This window comes from Amblyomma mixtum, chromosome 9 (assembly GCF_055824585.1).
Source record: "Amblyomma mixtum isolate Tamu chromosome 9, ASM5582458v1, whole genome shotgun sequence".
NCBI classification, from domain to species: Eukaryota; Metazoa; Arthropoda; class Arachnida; order Ixodida; family Ixodidae; genus Amblyomma; species Amblyomma mixtum.
Window position 1 is genome coordinate 39,407,139 of NC_143020.1, and position 21,513 is coordinate 39,428,651.

The following is a 21,513-nucleotide window of genomic DNA, read 5'->3' on the forward strand; positions in this document are numbered from 1 at the left end:
CCAACATCGAGAAGGTGCGACAGCACACCGAGACGGCCAGGATAGAACGTCCGGTTTTGTCTCCTTCAGCAGCGGACAGCGGGACACACGAGCTGCGTGCCGAACAGCCGCCGAGCGGCTATTAAGGACGGAAAACTGGGCGAGTGGGTGGGGATTCATCCTTTCAACTGCACAAAAAAACACGGACACAAGGTAGAAGGCACGACACGAAGGCACGTGCCTTCTACCTTGTGTCCGTGTTTTTTTTGCGCAGTTGAAAGTATGAGCGGCTTTTGTTGTAGACGCGGCAATATCATTAGCGGATCGCAAATTACTGAGGTATTCGCCCCTAACTCTAATCCCAAATGGTTCTTTTTGCACCCTTGAGGACACCACCTGTAAAAAAGGCGGTCAATATGATTGGTGACATTGTGTCTCCCTGCCTAATACTGCTCCTTATCCAAAATTTATTCCTGATATTAAAAAGATCTATTATAGCTTTGCATTTATAAATATATCTCCATGTATTTTCACATAAGGTTTTTCTACATCATAATTGCTCAATGTAGATATGTCTGTTGAGGTTGCCACAGAGTGAAATGCTTTTTCGAAATCAATGAAGGATAGATAAATATAGCGGTGGGGTATATTCTGCGTATTTATCAATCACCTCCCTTATGATTTGAATGTGGTCTATTGTACAGCATCTTTTACGTAAGATCTCCTGATTATTTGGTTGATCGAAGTCTGAGGTAGTCCTGAATATAATAGCCATTACCTTAGGAAAGACCTTGATGCCAAACGGACGGTAAGCTAATTGGAGTGTAACTTTTCAAGTTCTTGACGTCTTCTTATGAATTATGATAACGTTACCGTTTTCCCGAGCGCTTTCCCGGAACAGCATGACGGCACATTGTGAACAAAGCTTAGCAGATAGCCACCGCTCTTGATAATCGAAACTTCGCACTCGTACACAAGAGCATTGTTGTCTCCTGTAGGCGCGGCAGTTTAACTGCCGCAACGCTACGGAATCCCCTCATTAATTTTCCTCGGTAGACGATGCGAGTCATGCACGCTTGCCAACCACCGTCGAAACGGCGGATTAACAAAAGCTTGTATTGCAACCTCTCTGTATGCGCGTTTTTTCGTCCGGTGTTGTTCGTAATCTTGAGTAGAGCAGCGACAATACATGCTTTACACGGGACATGCCTGGTTACAGAAGTAATAAAGCACATGCAGAGTATACTACATGCTTTTATCGTATCGCAAAAGAAATTTAAAGGAGTAAATAAGCTATTCATTCGACGCCTCTCAGGAAATTACAAAAACATAGCAAGTGCGCAAACGCAGTGAGTAACGCGAGAGTTAGGTGGAAGCCAAAAACAATTTCTGGTTCTCGCTCCTATCATTTCCAATCAGTTTCAAGAAGGCAAAACTAGCCCAACGTTACATACTTTTAAGCCGATAACGAAGGGATCGCGATAATCGCGGTGATGTGAAAAGGAAAGAGATAACATATTAAGTGGGGCACATTGGCAGCCCCAGAAGGGATTTTCTGAAGCGCCGAGTGGCAGCGAGCGTAGGGCGGAGAACTATGGCTGTCTCTAGTATACGGGGTACCCACTCGTCGGTTTTTTTGGAGGCTCTGGACTGGAGACCACTACGTTTCGTGGAGCAAGCTCCATCTAGCATAATATTCGGGGCCTGCGGACTCGTACGGCCTGTGACAGCCCGTTTTCCCTGTCAGCACGTCCTGTGCGGGTACTGTTACGAGCTGTCCAACCTGGGTGATCGTGCACGCGTCTGTCCCCTTGACTGCCTGCAGTGACGGGAGGAGGAAGTAGACGTTGAAGAGATTGCTGCCAACGGGCTGCTCTAAAGTCAGGTAAGCGCGGGCGAAGCTTTCAAGTTTTAATTGAGGCTTGGCTTTGAAAGCATAGTAGACGTTGTAGACAGGTCCCAAAGGTATTACAGTGTACAATGTTTGAAATATAACTGGTTTGGTTTGGTTAATTGGGGTTTAACCTCTCAAAGCGATTCAGGCTGCTAATATTCCAGCTTGTGTTGAGCAATACAGGAAGCATGAGGAGTCTGAACGCTTTTTTTCGCTAAAATCCCATAAATCCGTAGTGTTCGCCGTTCAAATCGAGCAGAAGTTTTATGTTGGTGTTTGCTAACCGCGTACGGAAATCCGCTTCCATTAGGCACTTTTATTTGCATGTGCGGTGCAAGCTTGCGTGCGCAGCACCCGTGGCGTTGCGAACTGTGAACAGTGCAACAAGGACTGTTTTAGTTCACCATTGTGCATCGTCCATCAAGTGACGCGCACGCACTGGCGCATGTAGCGACGATATGGCAGAATACCATGTGTTTCATCTGATTGCAACCAAGATTTTAAAAAACGAGGGTACTAGACGAGTGAAACAAATTTAGTAGTCTTAATAACGCTAGGGCCTAGTGAGCAGTACTTGTTCTTTCCAGAAGCATAGTTCACTGGTAGAGGCTAATAAGCTAACTTTTAATTTTGTGCCCAGAAGAAAATGCCACTTCAGAAGTTACAATGTTGCAAAAAAGAAAACTGGCGGTTGAAATGTTTGCACGGAGCCATTTACGCAATCATGATCCAAAAGCAGCAATGCAAAAGCCCAAATTTCTGCCCTTCTGGACGATTTATTTAGTTTTTTTAGAGTTTATTTTGCCTCAGTTAAAAGAAACCCCGCGAAATAATGAAAGCTACCACGTGGCATTGGTGCTGCTTCAGGGTACCAAGAGATGACTCAGAGAACTAAAGCCGCTTTTCTCCGCAGCCCTGTGCCCGAAGGGCCTTTCGGTATACACTGCGCGATTGATAAGAGCCAGTCGCTTCAATTTATTGGGTTTTGCAGTTTACAAGCTTTCGTTTAAAACCAGTAAATGAACCAGCAAAAATGATGCCTTGGTGCCGATATTTCAGCCAGGGTCTATGACTGCGTTTTACAACTTGTAAATTGACACTATACTCCTGAGCTCAATAACTAAAATAAATTACATAATTCGATAAAATTAGGTAACTAGATAATCCCTATTGATGAACAACGCAAAATCTGCAGAACACGCCCCGAGGCTGTAAGCAGCACTAAATTGCTTTCACTTCGCTAGAACAATAACTCTTTCCTTAAAATCTTGGTAACTACTGTCGGCTCGTATGTCTGGCAAATCAGAGCTGGGTCGACGCTTATATTCAGCAATTATTGATGAGTCCATGGCTAGCCTAAGCTTTCTCAGGGAGTAAAGCTATGAAAATAGAAGATGTCTAAGTTGACAAAGCTGCAGAATGATTCGGCAGACGCCGTTTGTGACAATCTACCGCCTCCAGCAGCCTTAAAGCAAAGCGCTTCAGCGCCTTGCTTGGTCTGATATTAACAACGCGGATCATTGGCCGCTAGGTCAAAGATCACGGCGCAAGGTGTTTTTGCCGCAGCTGTTGATAGCTGGTAGCTTCCAGCTGCACTAAAATTATCTCGGTCCTACGGACCAACGCTCAGTGGTGATGTCTGTATATGACCAATGTCCGAGCTTTGGTGTGTAGACTTCTAGTCTTCGGGCGGGAGTACAGCCTTCCAATTTTTTAAAAGTATTACACGAATGCAAAAAGTTTGCTCGATGAAGGTTTTACGAATAAGTGAACCGGAAAATCCGGCGATCGCTGATGCATGTGCATAAGGCACACGCCAAAGCGGCCATCGTTCATTCCTAAAGCAGCGCGATGGCCCCTTAGTTTTCTCACTGTTATTGCGGTCCTTATTATGCCCGTCCCGAATAACGAAAACAGCAAGTGAGCCTGTCAAGTATCACCATGCTCGGTAATCCGCGATCGAGCCTCAATGCGTTTCGATTTTCGTTGGTGTAACAGTTGACGAGTACTGTGATGCGTGGAAGGAAAAAAACTAAGCGCTGCAAAAGAGTCCGACCTTTCCAAGTGGGCGATGACAAGCTGGTTTTCTTGGAGTTTCTTTTTTCTATTCATTGCTAACGAGGCTCATCATCATCAGCCTGACAGCTCCCACTGCAGGGCAAGGGCCTCTCCCATGTCTCTCCAATTAACCCTGTTCTTTGCCAGCTGCGGCTGCCGTATCCGCGCAAACTTCTTTATTTCATCCGTCCAGCAAACCTTCCGCTGCCCTCTGCTGCGCTTGCCTTCTCTTGGAATCCACTGCTTTACCGTTAAGAACTAGCGTTTTTCTTCCATTCGCTTTACATGCCCTGCTATTTCTTCTTGATATCGAGTAGGACGTCGTTAATCCGCTCGTAACGAGCCTCATAACTGTTCACTAAGACCAGGTGTGTTGTGGTCATTGCGAGAGAACGTAATGTAACCCTGAGCATGCCGCTGGCAGTTGGTGCCACAAGGCTTGTTCTGAAGATCGTTGACGCTTATGCTAAGTAATGAGACAGGAGAAAAACAAAAATCTGGCTGCGAATATCTCTAGTAGCAGCCAAGCTGATGATGGTCAAAGTGGTCTGTGCTTTGGACGTGCGCAACAAATCCCCCAGTGTGCCATTTCGTTCAGCCACAGGCCACTGATGAAGCGAAAGACCAACACTCGGGTGACATTGTTACAAATATTAAAGGGTGTTCACCGCGTGTAGTCAGGCTTGACCGTTTGGAAATGGGCAGTTTATCTGAGAAGATAGTGCTGATTGTGGTTTAGAGATTTAGGTATGGTTCAGACTTTGCGAAGAAAAAGCCGATGTAGCATTTTAAAGCGAGCTGTCTTCTTGAGGAAAGCTGTGGCGACGCATAATTTGGCCCAAAGCCTGCTAGAACCAAGTGGTCATGTTGCCAACGCAACCATTATCGTCCTCCTTAACATGCGCACAAAATGGTGTCTAGCGTTTCAATGCCGGCAAAGAACTCGTACCTAGTTTTTCGCGCATGCGCATTCGTTACCTCTGTGGTACTGCGTACGCCTGACTAAATGCGTATGTTTCAAGCATGGCGTGTTCCTTGAGAGTGCTTCGTTTTCGATGGTACCAGCAGCAAATTCGAAATGGTGGGTGTGTTCTTGTATTGGGTCTCTCACAGTTACCTGTGCATGCAGAATTCGCGCCGCCAGGACGCGTGGCGTGGTAGAGGATAACACACTGTTCTTTGTTTCTTTATTGTGTCCTCCCGTAGCGTCATTCTTGATTGTGGTGTACAAAAATCACTAAGCTCACTAAAAAATACTAAAACTGCCTTGTAATTCATTACATGGTGGCTGAGGGTTCTGCCTCCGAAAGCCCAAAAAATGTTTGCCTCACTCGAGTAAATTGCAGGCACTACATAGTTTTTCAAGCAAAGAGAACAACCAGATGCATCTGCTTAATCTGGGCATTAAGAGGAGACGATAGGCTTGATTGCTCGGCAGCATGCTCTGTAAGTTACTATCCACGTGCCCCAACCTGAACAGCGCCCACAATATTTTGGCGCTTTTTATGTTTTTATCCCGACTATGCATTCGAAAAAGTGCGCTGAATTGTACTCGACAGCCTCAAAGCAGACCAGACGAAGCGTATCCGAATACAACCTGCACTACTTTAACTTCCTTTCTGTAATAAATGGATTCTTCGTTCGTTTTCGTTTGCGTTTTATATTTCTTCATGAAAAGATTTGGTTAATTGGAGTTTAACGTCCCAGAGCGACTGAGGCTATGAGAGACGCTGTAGTGAAGGGCTCCGGAAATTTCGACCACCTGGAATTCTTTAACGTGCCATAACATCGCGCAGCACACGGGCCTCTAGAATTTCGCCTTCATCGAAATTCAGCCGCCGCGACCGGGATCGAACCCGCGTCATTCGGGTCAGCAGCCGAGCTCCGTAACCGCGGCGGTAGCTGTTTACGAAAAGAATAAACCTTCAGTTGGTAAGCTGCGCTTAACCATTTTGGTTGCCTTCCCTGATTTCCCTTCTTTTCGTGCATAGCTATGCAGAACCTGCAGTTTCCTCCGTTGTTAAATAACGAACTATCCCGAACGCAGATTACGCTTAGTTGTATTGGTCGTGTGACTTTGTGTTTGGCGACAAAGGTAATCAATGAAACCGCCTAGAAAGAAGCGCACGTATTTGGAGGCCGTCCGTTGGCTTTGTTGTCTTCTTCAGCAGCCGTTATTGGTGCCCGTTTTTTCTTTCTTTGCATCTAGTCAGTTGTGCTTTGTTACATCTCATGTTGGTGACGCAGTCTAAAATATCAGGAAGAAAATGGCCTGTAGCGGGCGTAAAGATGGTGGTTTTGCACCAACTCTGTCAAGCATGTAAAAAAGACATCAATGCTGCGTTAGTCGCGAAACTGGGCCTCAGAAACCGCAAGCTTCTTTAGTTTTTAAAGCTTTGCCCCTATCCCTCATTCCATAGTTCCGTAGTTTACGCACGGAAGACTGGCTTTCCTTGTAATTATATCTCCTACAGAAACGCGCATAGGAAATGCCTTACGGCCTTTTGTCGCGCCTGATCGCCGCAATGGTTTCAGGATCCACGATCCGCGGCTTGCATGTACGACGTGTCTTACAATCGACCGCGTGAGCAGGCCTACTCGCCGTCGGCGCAAGACTCACGTAATGACGGGTGGAAGGTCGGATCTCGCTTGTCACAGGCGCCGCAACTGCCTTACGACGCCACGAGTTTGTCCGCGGCGAAAGGCTTGATGACACAACTACAACTTTAAAATAAAGGATGCCCGTGTGCAATTTACAAATATCTAGAAAAGATGTGGCGTAACGAGGTAACACTGCTTGTCTTGTTAACGCACTCCATGCCAGCTTACAAGCCTGCGGAAGCCTACTTGCTGGCTGTCAAGGCTAGTGGCACCTTTCAATTCTCTATGTGCACTGTCGGTAGTCATCCTCGTCCTTTACCCCATTTATTTCATTTCCTCACCGAAAAGGGCCACTAAGGAGAAAGTGAATATTGCCTGTGTCCACCGATTACAGCATTTTGGCTCTAAAGACACCACCCTTTTAAAAAGGGTGGTAAAAATTTTCTCTGCACTTCTTACGGCTTTAGTACCGTCCTGTAGGCAGTTTCTTAATTTCGCTCATAGTCTGCAGTATGCGTGCAGAAAGGGTAATAAAAGTGTAGGACCATAAATCCAAAGACTGTACTACCTTCGCGTAGGTATTTACTATCTTTTATTCATAGTCATTAGACTGCCTGTAATAGAGTACAAAAGTGTATGGCCATAAATCGAGATTGCCTACCGAGTGCCATTAAGATTTGCATTTTCTATGGACAACTCCATTTTTCCGCAGAAAGTTGGTAGGGTTTTTAGGCTAAAGTGTCTGGACTGTCCGTATACTGTCTAAAACAAATTTAGTACCTTGAACAAGGTTTATATAAACTTGAAAATAACTCTGAAAGCATGTACAGCTTTCATCGTCACAGACTGACTTCGCAAGTAAACTGCGCAGCGTCAGAAGGTTTTTTTTTATATTTTTGACGAATCGCAGAGGCGGTGCTGCGCTAGCACAGACTTTGAAGCAGAGACCACAGATTAATTTTCGGTGAAGCAGTCAGGAATTTTAATAGAGTGGCGTGAAAATATTTAACTCATTTTTTATCGGGCATGAATGCGTATTTTGCTGCTGCAAAGGTGCCAACACGTCGAGAAATGCCAAAGAAGTGATTTGAACGCAGAACAAATATAGGGTCAAAATTTCATGCGCTTTTGATTTATCAACAGGATAAATTCATGAGACACATGACGTCATTTTCACTACGCAGTGCGCGGAGTAAACAGGTTTAAATTTTTTGAATTTGCGAATTGTCAATAGCCCACAGTATGTAGTATTTTTTGTAACCCAAATTTTGTGCATGTGTATACCAGCGGGATTCTTGCTAAAAGGATATTGTTTTCAATTTCATGCTTTCGCTAAGCTTCCGTTGTACCAACGCGCTAACTGACTTTACCTCAGTTTCAAACTTTATCGGTTGTGCTCCTGATGTTGACCATGAAAATAAAGTAACCTGCTGGTCAGCACAACGTCACTGTCAAATCATATTGCAGCGAAGGGTTCGACTATAAGCGAAGAAATAAGGACGTTCACTTTCTTGCGAATAGTAAATGTTAAAGAATGATGTTTCCAGATCTTAGTATGTATATTAATATAACATATAACACAATGAAGGCTTGCACTTAATTGTGCGTGCGTCGACGCACAACTCGCCTTCTGACAATTTTTGCAGTCAAAACTGAGCCCTGAAAACTATAAAATGGTGGCGTGCTGTAGTCAGGAAATCATACCACAAATATAGTGCACGTCTTCATACGTAATTTTTACGATGAAACCTGCACATCTCGCCTCGCCGTATGTTGTAGACACTGCTAGTGTAGCCCTTGTAGCTCGCTGTAGCCGAAAGTTCCGTGTGCGTTTGTAGGCTGGTAAGAATCGAAATAGAGCGAAGAGCTTCAGGTGTCATTCTTGACAACGTAACGCAAGATGAACATGAGGAGACGGTGAGCTTCAGTCTGCAGGTATTAGTGCGAGGCTGACCCTGGACCTCTTTTCCTTTTGTTTCTTTTTTTCAGAATCCTATTAGGTTACCTTCTGACAAAAAGGCCATATCAGACGGAATAAACTCTCTAAAGGTTATCTCTGGGGACGTGTCGGGTAGCTTTGAAATAGGGCTCTCATAAAGATGGCATGTGGTAAAGACAATGTTGGCACTTCTTCCCGTGTGGTGTGCTTAAGTGTGGAATTTTGTTGGCAAAGGATCTGTTTAGTGTAGCAATTTCCCTGCAAAAACCTTTGCCTCTATATGGTGCGATGGTCTGATTTACTGATCGCCCACAAAAAGCATTAATTGTGAGAATAGGTCGGTGCCTCTTCGAACTGCGGGATACAAGTTGTGCAAGCGAAGCCTTGTTTATGTTTAAGTTGGATGAGTGAACGTGGCCCACATGACTCCGATGCTCATATTTATTTATTTATTTATTTATTTATACAGAATACCCCTAAAGGCCCTCGAGAGGGTATTACATAGGGGGGGGGGGGAGGACAGGCAATGGAACAGTATAAAACAAAACCACAAATATAAAACAAACAAAAAGCACAAATAAGACACTTTGCATGACATAAGTAAGCAAAAGAATCAAAGGAATGGCAGCGCGGCAAAGAACGAAGATTACTGCAGTATTAAAATTATACAAACAGAACACTAATACAATGAATCTTTTTAGTAACAAACCCTGCAAAAAAGGAGGCCATGAACAAATAAAATAACAATGTATGCGAACAGTTAAGCAGTAGTTATTGAAGATATAAGTTTAAAATATTTATCAGGATCAGTGGTGGTTGCGATACGTGAAGGCAGAGTGTTCCAGTCAGATATTCTGCGTGGTAAGAATGCATGCGCATAGATAAATGTGCTGCACGTGAAACGTCTAACTTTAAAGGGATGATCGCGGCGGTCAAAAATCGAAGGAGGCAAAGAAAAAAAAGTCGTTATGAAGTGATGGATGATGATAAAGTTTATGAAAAAGTGATAGTCGTGCAATTTTACGGTGGAGACATAAATCCTGGAGACCTGCGCGTTTCTTCAAGGCTGTGATGCTGGTGTTACGTGAATAATCGAAGTAAATAAAACGAACGGCGCGGTTCTGCAATGATTCAATGTTATTTATTAGGTAAGATTGGTAAGGGTCCCAAATAGCCGAGGCATATTCAATTTTAGGTCGAATTAGAGTGATATAGGCCGCCGCGGTGGCTCAGCAGTTATGGTGCTCGGCTGCTGACCCAAAAGACGCGGGTTCGATCCCGGCCGCGGCGGCTAGAATTTCTTTGGAGGAGAAATTCTAGAGGCCCGTGTACTGTGCGATGTCAGTGCACGTTAAAGAACCCCAGGTGGTCGAAATTTCTGGAGCCCTCCACTACGGCGTCTCTCATAGCCTCAGTCGCTTTGGGACGTTAAACCCCATAAACCAAACCATAAACCAAACCAGAGTGGTATAGGCATGAGCACGAAGGTGAGGAGGTGCATGCTTTAGGTTATATTTTAAGAGACCTAATGACCGATTAGCAGATGCAAGCATAAGGTTAATATGGTGGTTCCATGCTAAGTCTGAATGAAGGTGAAGTCCTAAGTACTTATACGTGGTGACTAGCTCGAGTGAGCTATTATTTAAGGAGTACGCTGTTTGAATTCGAGACATTCGGTTAGTAAAAGACATCAATTTAGTTTTTGAATGATTAAGTTGCATAAGCCAGGTTGAGCACCATGCTGTTACTGAATCCAGGTCAGATTGAACGGATTGGCAATCGGTGTTAGAATAAATTTTGCGATAAATTACACAATCATCAGCAAAATGTCTGATATGGAAAGAAATGGAATCCGGTAAATCGATGATAAATATTAGATAAAGTAAGGCGCCAAGCACACTTCCTTGTGGAACGCCAGAGTGTACTTGGCTGAAAGACGAATTGTGGGTATTGACTGTTGTAAGTTTAGACCTGGAAAAGAGGAAATCTTTAACCCATGCAATGACAAGAGGGTGAATATTAAGCAGTGCTAGTTTCATTAATAACCGGTTGTGAGGTACTCTGTCGAAAGCTTTAGAAAAATCAAGAAATATGGAGTCTACTTGAATGCCAGCATCAATCGATGAATGTATGTCTTGAATGAATCCGGCAAGTTGCGTTTCGCATGAGTAGCCTTTACGGAATCCATGTTGATATTTAAAGATAATGTTATGTTCTTCAAGATAGTTAATTACCTGCGAGTGAATTACGTGTTCAAGAAGTTTGCAAACAGTGCTAGTTAATAAAATGGGTCGGTAATTTAGTGGTGAGGAACGATCGCCAGACTTGAAAATTGACACCACTTTAGCTAGGCGCCAGTCCAGCGGAATCACGCCTGATGATAGTGATTGTGAAAAAATAGCGGACAAGATGCGATGAATACCATCAGATGAATTTTTGAGTATTTTGTTATTAAAGCCAAGGTGATCTGATGCTGATGTTGTTTTAAGCTTCCCTAGTAAGGATAAGATACCGGTCACACTGATACATATTTCGGACATTGATGTATTAAAACTCCTGACAGAAATAGGAGGTAGAGGGAGATCTTCACGGGTAAAAACGGATCTGAATGCGTTATTGAAAAGTTCGGCGCATTCGGCCACTGGAACACTGCTGCCTTCCGCGTTGGTAAGAGTAATGTCAGGATGATTAGCGGGGTTTATTATCTGCCAGAACTTCCGTGGATTGTTTGTTAGCATTGCCGGTAGATCGTGTGTGAAGAAGTGCCTACGTGCAGATATCAATTCAGACTGATATTCCTTATCACATAGTTTGTACCATTGCCAAGATTCGGAGTGTTTGTTCTTATCGGCTTGTCTGTAAAGGCGCTTTTTCTTGTTATTATATCACATGTGTTATGTTCACATCGTTTTATGCAATTTAGTGCTTTGTTTCCTGCGCAGGTGAGATGCTGGAACGCGCAAACTGGCTGCGAAGCCGTCATGGCTGCTTCAGAGCTGAGCAAACATTTCCACAGTGAATGTGGCTATCGCTCGACCTCATGTTCCAAGGGCTCGGCGTCTGTTCTCTGCAGCGGCATCTGGGCGCACCTAGTCACCGATTGCAGCGGCCCAGTACTGTCCGCATCCTCTTCGGATCAGCATGACTCGTACAACAGGAGTGAGCCGATGGAGTTAAAAGGTTTCAGAAAGCTGCTCCACCAATGGACTGCTGACATAAAAGCTGGTGTGCAGCAAACACTCAGTGATCACATTGTCCAGAACCAGACACTTGGTGAAGTCAGAAGCTGCATAGAAGCACTCAAGGAAGAAACAAGGACAGCGATCGCCGAAACGTCATCACACAGGCGCGATAGTTCCGTAAGAAGTGCAGCTTACCCCGCCGGTGCTGTTGAAATGGACGTCGTCGAGCCCTCAAACCCACCCAGTGGAGAGCTCAAGGAAGTTTCTGGGACGATGCACAATCTACAGGAAACACTCAGACATGAAATGAAATCAGCCGTGGACCGAATTTGTAGTGACGTAGCGCGAAAGGCTGCAAAAAGTATGATGATGCACTCTGAATTGATAGAAGCCAGTCGAGAAGCACTGTCCCGTCTCGAGGCCGTGATAGCGCAAACATCGCTTGAAAGGGATCTTTACAGATTGTCTGTGGAAGGAATCGGACGTCTGCGGGACGAGGCAACCAGACACGGGTCGTCCCACTTTCTCGCCCACCGTGTTTACCTGCGAGGCTACTTTATGTCACCAGGTGTTCGCCTCGTGGAACACGGGGAAACGGTGTCGTTGCATCCATGGATTCTTGTGCACAAAGGCAATCACGACGAATCTCTCGAATGGCCTTTGAGGATGCTCAAGGATGGCTATCAATTTCAGTGCCATACACCCGGACACGGGACTAGAGCAGGAGGATAGCCTGATACACTCTGCCAGCGAAATTGTGTCGAAATTGCAGATAACACAGAATGAGCCTCAATTCCGCAGGTTACCGCCATCTTTTCTTTTGAGCGGCCGCCGCGGTGTCTCAGTGATTATGGTGCTCGGCTGCTGACTCGAAAGACACGGGTTCGATCCCGGCCGCGGCGGTTGAATTTCTTTGGAGGAGAAATTCTAGAGGCCCGTGTGCTGTGCGATGTCAGTGCACGTTAAAGAACCCCAGGTGGTCGAAATTTCCGGAGCGCTTCACTACGGCGTCTCTCATAGCCTTAGTCGCTTTGGGACGTTAAACACCATAAACCAAACCATAAACCAAACGTTTTCTTTTGAGCGAGCGTGAGCGGGACGGGTTCGTGAAAGGCGACAGTCTTCTTCTGAAGTACGACCTCACTTTGCGAAAACGAGTGAGCTAAACGCTCATTTCATTTCTCTTTTATTTAGCCATGTTCCATCCTGTCCAGATTGAAAAGCAATTGGTCTTCACATGCACGGAACATACTGTGTGCAAAAATTAGTACAACTTTATTTGCCGGACTGAAATTTTTACTTATGTTTTATCGCTTTGTATAGATGTTCCAGGAAAGATGTTTTAGTAAAAAAAGTTAACGACGCTTGCATTATGCTGCGTCGACTTTGCTGTGAGCGAATGCTGCTTGCAGCACTATCCGCCTGAAAGATTGTTTCTGGGTCACTGCGCGTTCTATCTTACGCTGCTCGGAGCTCTTTGCCTAAGGAGGCTCATTCATTTAAGTTTTATTCATTTCAGGCATCGTTTAGAGAGGTGGCCCCGGAAAAAGCCGTACAACAAAGGTCTGAAGCTTCCTACGAGCAAAAGCAGTGCCATTGCAGCGAGCAGTGGAAAAAAATACATAGCCGGACAAAGCACTTGTCCAACAGATCCTCTGCTTTTTCACTGCCAGCCACACGCACTCGTCCGACTTGTCGGTGCCCTCTGCTGTCTTGCTTTCTTACTTCACCTCGTTTCTGGCCTTCGCGCCGGCTTCGAGGCTTCGAGGGACAGAATTGTATTGGTGTAACTCTTCGACGAAATGCGGCTCAGCAGAAGATACCGGCTCAGGTTAGTTCAAGCAGCCATTCCACAAGATTAGCGCTGTGTCGCGGCAGCTAACTCAATTCGACCGTCCAAAGCCTCCCAACTTACACGTTACTATTTACAAGTCTCAAATGATTGCCATAAATTACTTAACGTTAATTAATTAACTGTGACTGAAATTACTCTCTACGGTACAATGCCTTAATATGTGGTTGGATAGCTTGTGACGAGTATAGTTGTACTGAACTTATTGCACATCGTAATGATTGCCGTAATTAGCTTATAAAGAGAGAAAATCTACTTTACTGTTCAGTTTTGGGTCATAATCGGAGTATTATATATGTAACATATTGTCACGACCACAGGGGCCGTGGGGATAGGCGTCAGGAAGAAGCCAAGACTGTGAGCCTTCTTTTAATTACAGCGCCAGGTTCCAGGACACCGAACAGAACAAGCGCGCCTCGAGAGCCCACCGCCGCTTCGTCGTCGTCTTCGACTCAGCGCGGAGGCCGCGCGGCGCGTTAGGCGTGTGGCATTATTCCCCCCCGCGAAAGCAAACATCGTCTCGATGTGGAATGGGATATGTACAGAGAGAGGAGGAGGAGCAAAAAAAGAAGAAAGATAGGGGTGAGGTGAACTATACAATGTGCGCTAGATGAAGGCGGCGAGAGTCAAGTTCACACGTGGGGTAAGGGAAGAAAGGTACAAAACGAAGCGTGAACACAGCGCTCAGTCACGCGCAAAGTACGGCTTTAAGCGCACTACATGGACGATTTCCGGCCGGTGACGCTGAGGGCCGGCGATCACAGTTCCATGGGGAACAACTTCATAGTTCACGCTGTTCAGGCGGCGCAGGACTCTGTACGGGCCAAAATACCTATTTAAAAGCTTTTCGCACAATCCCTTGCGGCGCACGGGTGTCCACATCCACACGTGATCGCCCGGCTCGTAGTGCACGTCCCTGTGCCGATGGTTATAGTGTCGGGCATCGGCGGATTGCTGGTCCTTGATGTGCAAGCGGGCCAGCTGACGGGCCTGCTCTGCTTGTTCCACGAAGTGGCCTGCTTCAGGGGGAAGCTCTGCGTCGCCGTACGGCAGCATGGCGTCTAGCATCATGCGTACCTCTCTGCCATACACGAGACGGAACGGGGTGAACTGGGTGGTTTCCTGCGTCGCGGTATTATATGCGAAGGTGACGTAAGGCAAGACCTCATCCCAGGTTTTGTGTTCAACGTCGACGTACATCGAGATCATGTCCGCCAATGTTTTGTTGAGCCGTTCCGTTAGACCATTGGTTTGGGGATGATACGCTGTTGTCGGTCGATGAGCAGTATGGCTAAGCGCTAAGATGTCACGTAGGAGTCGGGCTGTAAACGCCTTGCCTCGGTCAGTAATGATGGCCGATGGGGCGCCGTGTCTAAGCACGATGTCGTGCATAAAGAAGTGGGCAACTTCGGCGGCAGTACCTCGCGCCAGGGCCTTCGTTTCAGCGTAGCGGGTCAAGTAGTCTGTGGCGACTACGATCCACTTGTGGCCGGTCGACGAGAGAGGAAATGGCCCCAGAAGGTCCATGCCAAATTTGTCGAATGGTACTTGTGGCGTCTCAATGCACTGAAGCAGTCCAGGAGGCTTCAGCGCGGGTTTTTTCCGCCGCTGGCATTGCCGGCATGTCCGGACATAATGCTTTACACTTGAAGTAAGGTTGGGCCAGTAATAGTTCTGCCGGATTCGGGACAAGGTGCGTGTAACTCCTAGGTGGCCGGAAGTTGGTTCATCATGGCAGGTAAGGAGGACTTCATCCCGTAGATCAGACGGTATCACGTGCAGGTAAGTTGTCGGATTTGAGGCAGAGTTCTTTTTATAAAGCACTCCTCTCCGCAGGCAGAACGACGACAGTCCACGAGCGAGGTATCGTGGTATTTCAGGGCACCCACCTTCGAGATAATCGATGAGCAGACGCAGCTCGGCGTCGGAACGCTGTCTGGAAACGAGCTCAGACGTGCTGACCACTCCAAGGAAGCTATCATCGTCGGTGGTGTCTTGTGGGGGAGGTTCGACGGGAGCGCGGGACAAGCTATCAGCGTCGGTGTGTTTCCGGCCTGACTTGTAGGTGACGGTGAAATCGAATTCCTGCAGGCGTAATGCCCAACGTGCGAGGCGGCCGCAAGGGTCCTTTAAATTTTTCAGCCAGCACAGCGAGTGGTGGTCGGTGACGATACAAAACGGTCTGCCATACAGGTATGGGCGGAACTTAGCGGCGGCCCAGACTACCGCTAAACATTCTTTTTCCGTGGTAGAGTAGTTCAACTCAGCGCGCGACAGTGCGCGGCTGGCGTAGGCAATTACTTTTTCGACACCGCTTTGCCGCTGAACTAGAACAGCGCCAAGGCCGACGTTGCTCGCATCCGTGTGCACCTCTGTGTCGGCATCTTCGTCGAAATGTGCCAAGATGGGCGATGATTGGAGTCGGCGTCGTAACTCGTCGAAGGCAGCCTGCTGTTCGTTGCTCCAGGAAAATGACGTGTCATCACGGGTTAGGAGCGTCAGAGGGCTGGCGAGCTGGGCGAAATTTCTAATGAAGCGGCGATAATAGGAGCACAGGCCCAGAAAGCGTCGGACTGCTTTTTTGTGGACCGGGACCGGAAAGGCAGCAACGGCAGCAAGCTTCTCTGGGTCAGCTCGGATTCCGTCAGCACTAATGACGTGCCCGAGGAACTTCAATTCGGCGAACCCAAAGTGGCATTTTTCTGGTTTGAGGGAGAGGTTGGCGGATCGAACGGCTTCGAGGGCAGTCCTGAGACGGTGCAGATGTTCCGTGAACGTTGCGGAAAAAATGATGACATCATCAAGATAAACAAGGCAGGTCTGCCACTTCAAACCTGTTAGAACGGTGTCCATCCTTCTTTGGAACGTGGCAGGAGCACAGCAGAGCCCGAATGGGAGGACGCGAAATTCACACAGCCCGTCCGGTGTGATGAAGGCGGTTTTCTCACGGTCCCTCTCATCAACTTCTATCTGCCAATAACCACTTCTGAGGTCGACCGAAGAGAAGTACTTGGCTTGACGAAGTCGGTCGAGGGAGTCGTCGATACGCGGGAGCGGATACACGTCTTTCTTGGTCACACTGTTCAGCTTCCTGTAGTCGACACAGAATCGTAGTGTCCCGTCCTTCTTTTTCACGAGCACGACAGGAGACGACCACGGACTGCTTGACGGTTGGATGACGCCGTCTGTGAGCATCTCTTCTACCTGTATTTGGATAGCATCTCGCTCACGAGGGGACACACGATAGGGCTGCTGATGGATGGGTCGTGCTCCTTCATGCGTGATAATGCGGTGTTTAACTATGGACGTTTGTCGCACTTTAGACGACGACGTGAAATACGCACCAAACTCCCGCAAGAGGTCCTAGAGTTGCCTCTTTTCAGCGGGTGGAAGGCCTGGATGGATGTCTACGTTCGTGACCGCTTCGGTGTCAGCTCCAGGTGTGCCCTCCTCGCAAGCAAAGCATTCGGCCACGTCCTAAACATAGTCGACGTAAGCGATGGCTGTACCACGAAACAGATGTCGATGCTCATTGCAGAAGTTGGTGACAAGGACCTCTGTACAACCGTCATGAAGGGATCCAAGGCCCCGTGCCACCGCAACTCCCTTAGTGAGTACGAGGGAGACATTAGGCTCGACAACCCGCAGTCCCCTATGTGGCTCGTCACAGGTAACTCTTGCGAGAATGCTGGCACTTGGTGGCACCGTAACGGTATCGTCGGCAACTCGCAGGGCGGATCGAGAACCCTGGTGCGCAGGTTCGTCTGTGGCCATTGCGGTAGAAAATGTCACCAAGCGATTCGGGAGGTCTATGATAGCACCGTGCTCGCGAAGAAAGTCGATGCCAAGGATGACCTCTGTACAACCGTCATGAAGGGATCCAAGGCCCCGTGCCACCGCAACTCCCTTAGTGAGTACGAGGGAGACATTAGGCTCGACAACCCGCAGTCCCCTATGTGGCTCGTCACAGGTAACTCTTGCGAGAATGCTGGCACTTGGTGGCACCGTAACGGTATCGTCGGCAACTCGCAGGGCGGATCGAGAACCCTGGTGCGCAGGTTCGTCTGTGGCCATTGCGGTAGTAAATGTCACCAAGCGATTCGGGAGGTCTATGATAGCACCGTGCTCGCGAAGAAAGTCGATGCCAAGGATGACATCACGAGAACATTCGCGCAGAACGAGAAAAGTGGCAACGAATGTGCAGCCTCGGACCGTAACCCGGGCCGCACACATACCGAGTGGTGCGACAAGATGTCCGCCGGCCGTACGTATGTCGGGGCCGTCCCAGGGTGTCGTCACTTTTTTCAGGGCCGTCGCAATCCGTCCGCTAAGGATAGAGTAATCTGCGCCCGTATCGACCAACGCGCTAACCTCCTTTGTGTCGACGAGAACAGGGTTATCCAAAGAGACCCTTCCTTCAGCGCGGCCCGTCGATGCCTGTTGTGGATGACTCAGTCGGTGCGGCGGCGGAAACTGGTCGGCGACTGGGGTTGCGTCGTCGGGGCGATTCAAGCGGCGGGTAGAGGGAAACTCTTCGGCGATGCGGCGTTCGGCATCGGGGCGATTGGGTCGGTGCGGCGGCGGAAGCGGGTCAGCGATTGGGGTTAGGGCATCGCGGCTAGTCTTAAGGCGCGTCGGGGAAAACTACGCAGCGTTGCGGCATCCGACGTCGGGGCTGTTCGGTTGCTGCGGCGGTGGAAGCTTTGCGGCGGATCGGCGTTCGGCGGCCTCGCCTCCAAAGGCCGCCGGAACTAGTTTTCCCGACGAGGGCTCGAGGAACCGCGTTGTCCTGAGGCGAAACGGAGCCCAGAGGGTGAAGACCGGCGTGGAGAAGGCGATCGCGACTCGCGGCGCGGAGGAGACGGCGAACTACGCTGGCGGGTGACATACTCGGCGATGTCTTGAGGGTGCTCTCTAGGCCGTGGACGGGGGCTGTCGATAGAAAATCCGCGTAGTCACATTTCGCGATAGGGGCACCGCCGGTAGAGATGGCCGGCCTCACCACAGTGATAGCAGAGCGGTCGTTGATCCGGGGTGCGCCAGAGGTCAGTCTTCCGCGGTGCCTGGCGCTGATCCGCCCAGTAAGGAGTAGGCTGAGCAGAGTGCACCGCGACCAATGGTGCGCTGTAAGGCAAAGGCCCAGGAGATGGGGCCGCGCGGCGCACGACGTCCGCGTACGTGACTGGCTGGACCGGAGTCGGGTACAGCGCGGGATCGTATGGAGTCGGTTGCGGCACCGGCAAACTGCAGCGTCTGGTGCTCTGAGGGCCTGCCGGACTTCCTCGCGGATGACGCTGGTGACGGAATCGACGCGAGGGGCAAAGGGTCCTTGAAGGTGCTGCAGCTCCTCGCGGACCACTGAACGGATGAGTTCACGAAGGGAGTCCGGATTCGTCCTAGGATCATGGTCGAATCGGTCCAACGTTGACAGTGTCGACGACGGACGCAGTTGCCGGTCGTGGTGTTGGGATCTCTGCTGCAGCAATTTCTCCATGTGGACGGCCTCGGCCAGAAACTCCGCGACGGTGTTGGGCGGGTTCCGCACGAGGCCGGAAAAGAGCTGGTCTTTCACGCCGCGCATGAGGTGCCTCAGCTTTTTTTCTTCAGGCATTGCCGGATCGGCGCGATGACAAAGACGCGTTACATCCTCGACGTACATGGCAACACCCTCATTGGGGAGCTGAATTCTAGAGGACAGGGTGCGCTCCGCGCTCTCCCGGCGGTCGCTGTTGGCGTACGTACTCAGGAGCTGACGTCGAAAGTCCTGCCACGTCGAGAAAGTAGCCTCATGGTTTTCGAACCACGTGCGTGCAGAGTCCTCAAGGCTAAAGTACACGTTACGCAGCTTTGTAGCGGCGTCCCAGCAGTTGAAGGTCGCAACCCGTTCGTAGTGCGCCAACCAATCTTCGGCATCTTCAAACAGGTCACCGTGAAAGGGCTTAGGCGTTCGTGGGGTCTGAAGAGTGAGATAGGTGGGGCTGGCTGCAGGGACAGTCGGAGGCAGGGCGGGTATTGGCGTCGCCATGAGTGTAGGGGTAGTCGAGGGCTCACCGACAAAAGGGAGGGCCTCGGGGGAGAAGCCTCGGATCCTCCGGATGGCACGATGGACAGGGGTGGTCACAAGAGGCGGGCGTGTCGAGTCGTCCTCAGGAGTAGGGAGCATCGGCCGCACCTCCACCAGTGTCACGACCACAGGGGCCGTGGAGATAGGCGTCAGGAAGAAGCCAAGACTGGGAGCCTTCTTTTAATTACAGCGCCAGGTTCCAGGACACCGAACAGAACAAGCGCGCCTCGAGAGCCCCCCGCCGCTTCGTCGTCGTCTTCGACTCAGCGCGGAGGCCGCGCGGCGCGTTAGGCGCGTGGCAATATTTACATTGTACTAATTACGCTTCTTAATTAGAATTGTTTATTTATTTGTGGGTAAAAATGGGACATTACAATGTAAAGTTGAGAAGACCTCGACGAGTAGAATCTGAAAATATATATAACCTTACAGCTATTGTTCAAAGATGGGTGTACCAGGGTAGACCCGTATGATTTTTTTTTTTCAGTTCTGTTCATATAGCGCGACCGAGAGAAATTCCTGCTGAGGTTTTCGGCATTTCCGTTTTCTCGCCCCTTCCGGCTGCAGATCGCAAGTCTGTATCACTAGAGCCCTAAGCTGGAGTGTAGAAGCTCCCATTTTTCAGCGACATGTTTTCAAGTTACTTCAAAGGCAGTGGTAGGTTTCTACAAACAACTGCCAACCTGCTAAGTAGCAGCGCAGCCTTTCGGTAACCCAGACTAAACAGGCACGTTCTTTCTCCGGTTTACTACATGCCTGCCTTGTGGTTGTCAGTTTCCGGCTAACAAACAATATCGGGAGCCCTTCTTTCAGCATGTCGCACTGACTGAGCACTGCCCCCAAGCCTCTTTCCCACCTATCGCACTGCACAAGAAGCGTTCAGAGTCCCGACCTCTCAAGATCAGTTTCCGAATAACGCCTTCTTTAAAGAGCTAGTTCATATACTATCGGAATGGGCTCTGTTATCTCCAAGCAGTTCATGATGTAGCTATTGTTATAGCCAGTTAGACGCTGTAACGCCTGCATGTTTTCGCAACCTTCCCGGGGTACTCCTGAATTACAAGGACCTTCGTCACCAGTGGCCGTCAGGGAGCACCCGCCAATAACGTCTTAGGTATTCCAGCTCAGCCATAACCAGCTGGCTTTTCTCTGCACTATCAGTTACGCCTTCCTGCTGCAAGCGGGTCACCACTTCGCGACTCTCGACAGCGGCATAAAGGCTCCTCGCGGCTGCTAAAAAAAAAGAAGTGATGTCATCAAGGTAGGGAAGCGCGTAATCTTCTCGATTCGTTTAAGGTCGCTATCAATAAGCCGTGAGAAACTAAACGGGGAGTGTTTTGAACTGCTCCCAATTTCTTCAGGACCAGAAATCGTACAGAAAGCGCGCGAAAGGTGCCAGTGGGCGAGATGAACGCCGCGTGACAGCTTGCAGTTTTCGTGAGAGCAACCTCCCCGTGTCAGAAGCGCTGGTTTCCTTCTCGTTATTTTCTAGTTGTTTCTAGTTGTTCGTTGTTTTCTAGTTGTTCGTTGTTTGAGCTCATTTCCTCTCATTAGTCACATTTTGTCAAATTTGCTCTAACTTAACCTAAGCTGTTCTTTCCATTACTTTTCATTGTTTTTAGAACACTTAGTTTTATGACTCAAGCATACCTTGCTCTTTTGTTCCAGCAAGTCCGAATAGTCCATTATGTTTCAATGCGTTGCATAGCTTTATTACATAAAAGGAATTGGTTTTGTTTTGTTATATGTCACAAGGTTGGTGCTTCTAGTAACGAAAAACGCAGAACAATCGTGCGTAACAATTTGGGGTTAGGCATATTGTCACGAAAAGCGAAACATTGTGTGGGCGTGCACACGAAAGTATTCTGCTGTAGTGTTGTATTCGTCATCAGGGGCTACTCACCGGCATCCGGCCCCTCAGATCGGCGAATTGACGCACCACGC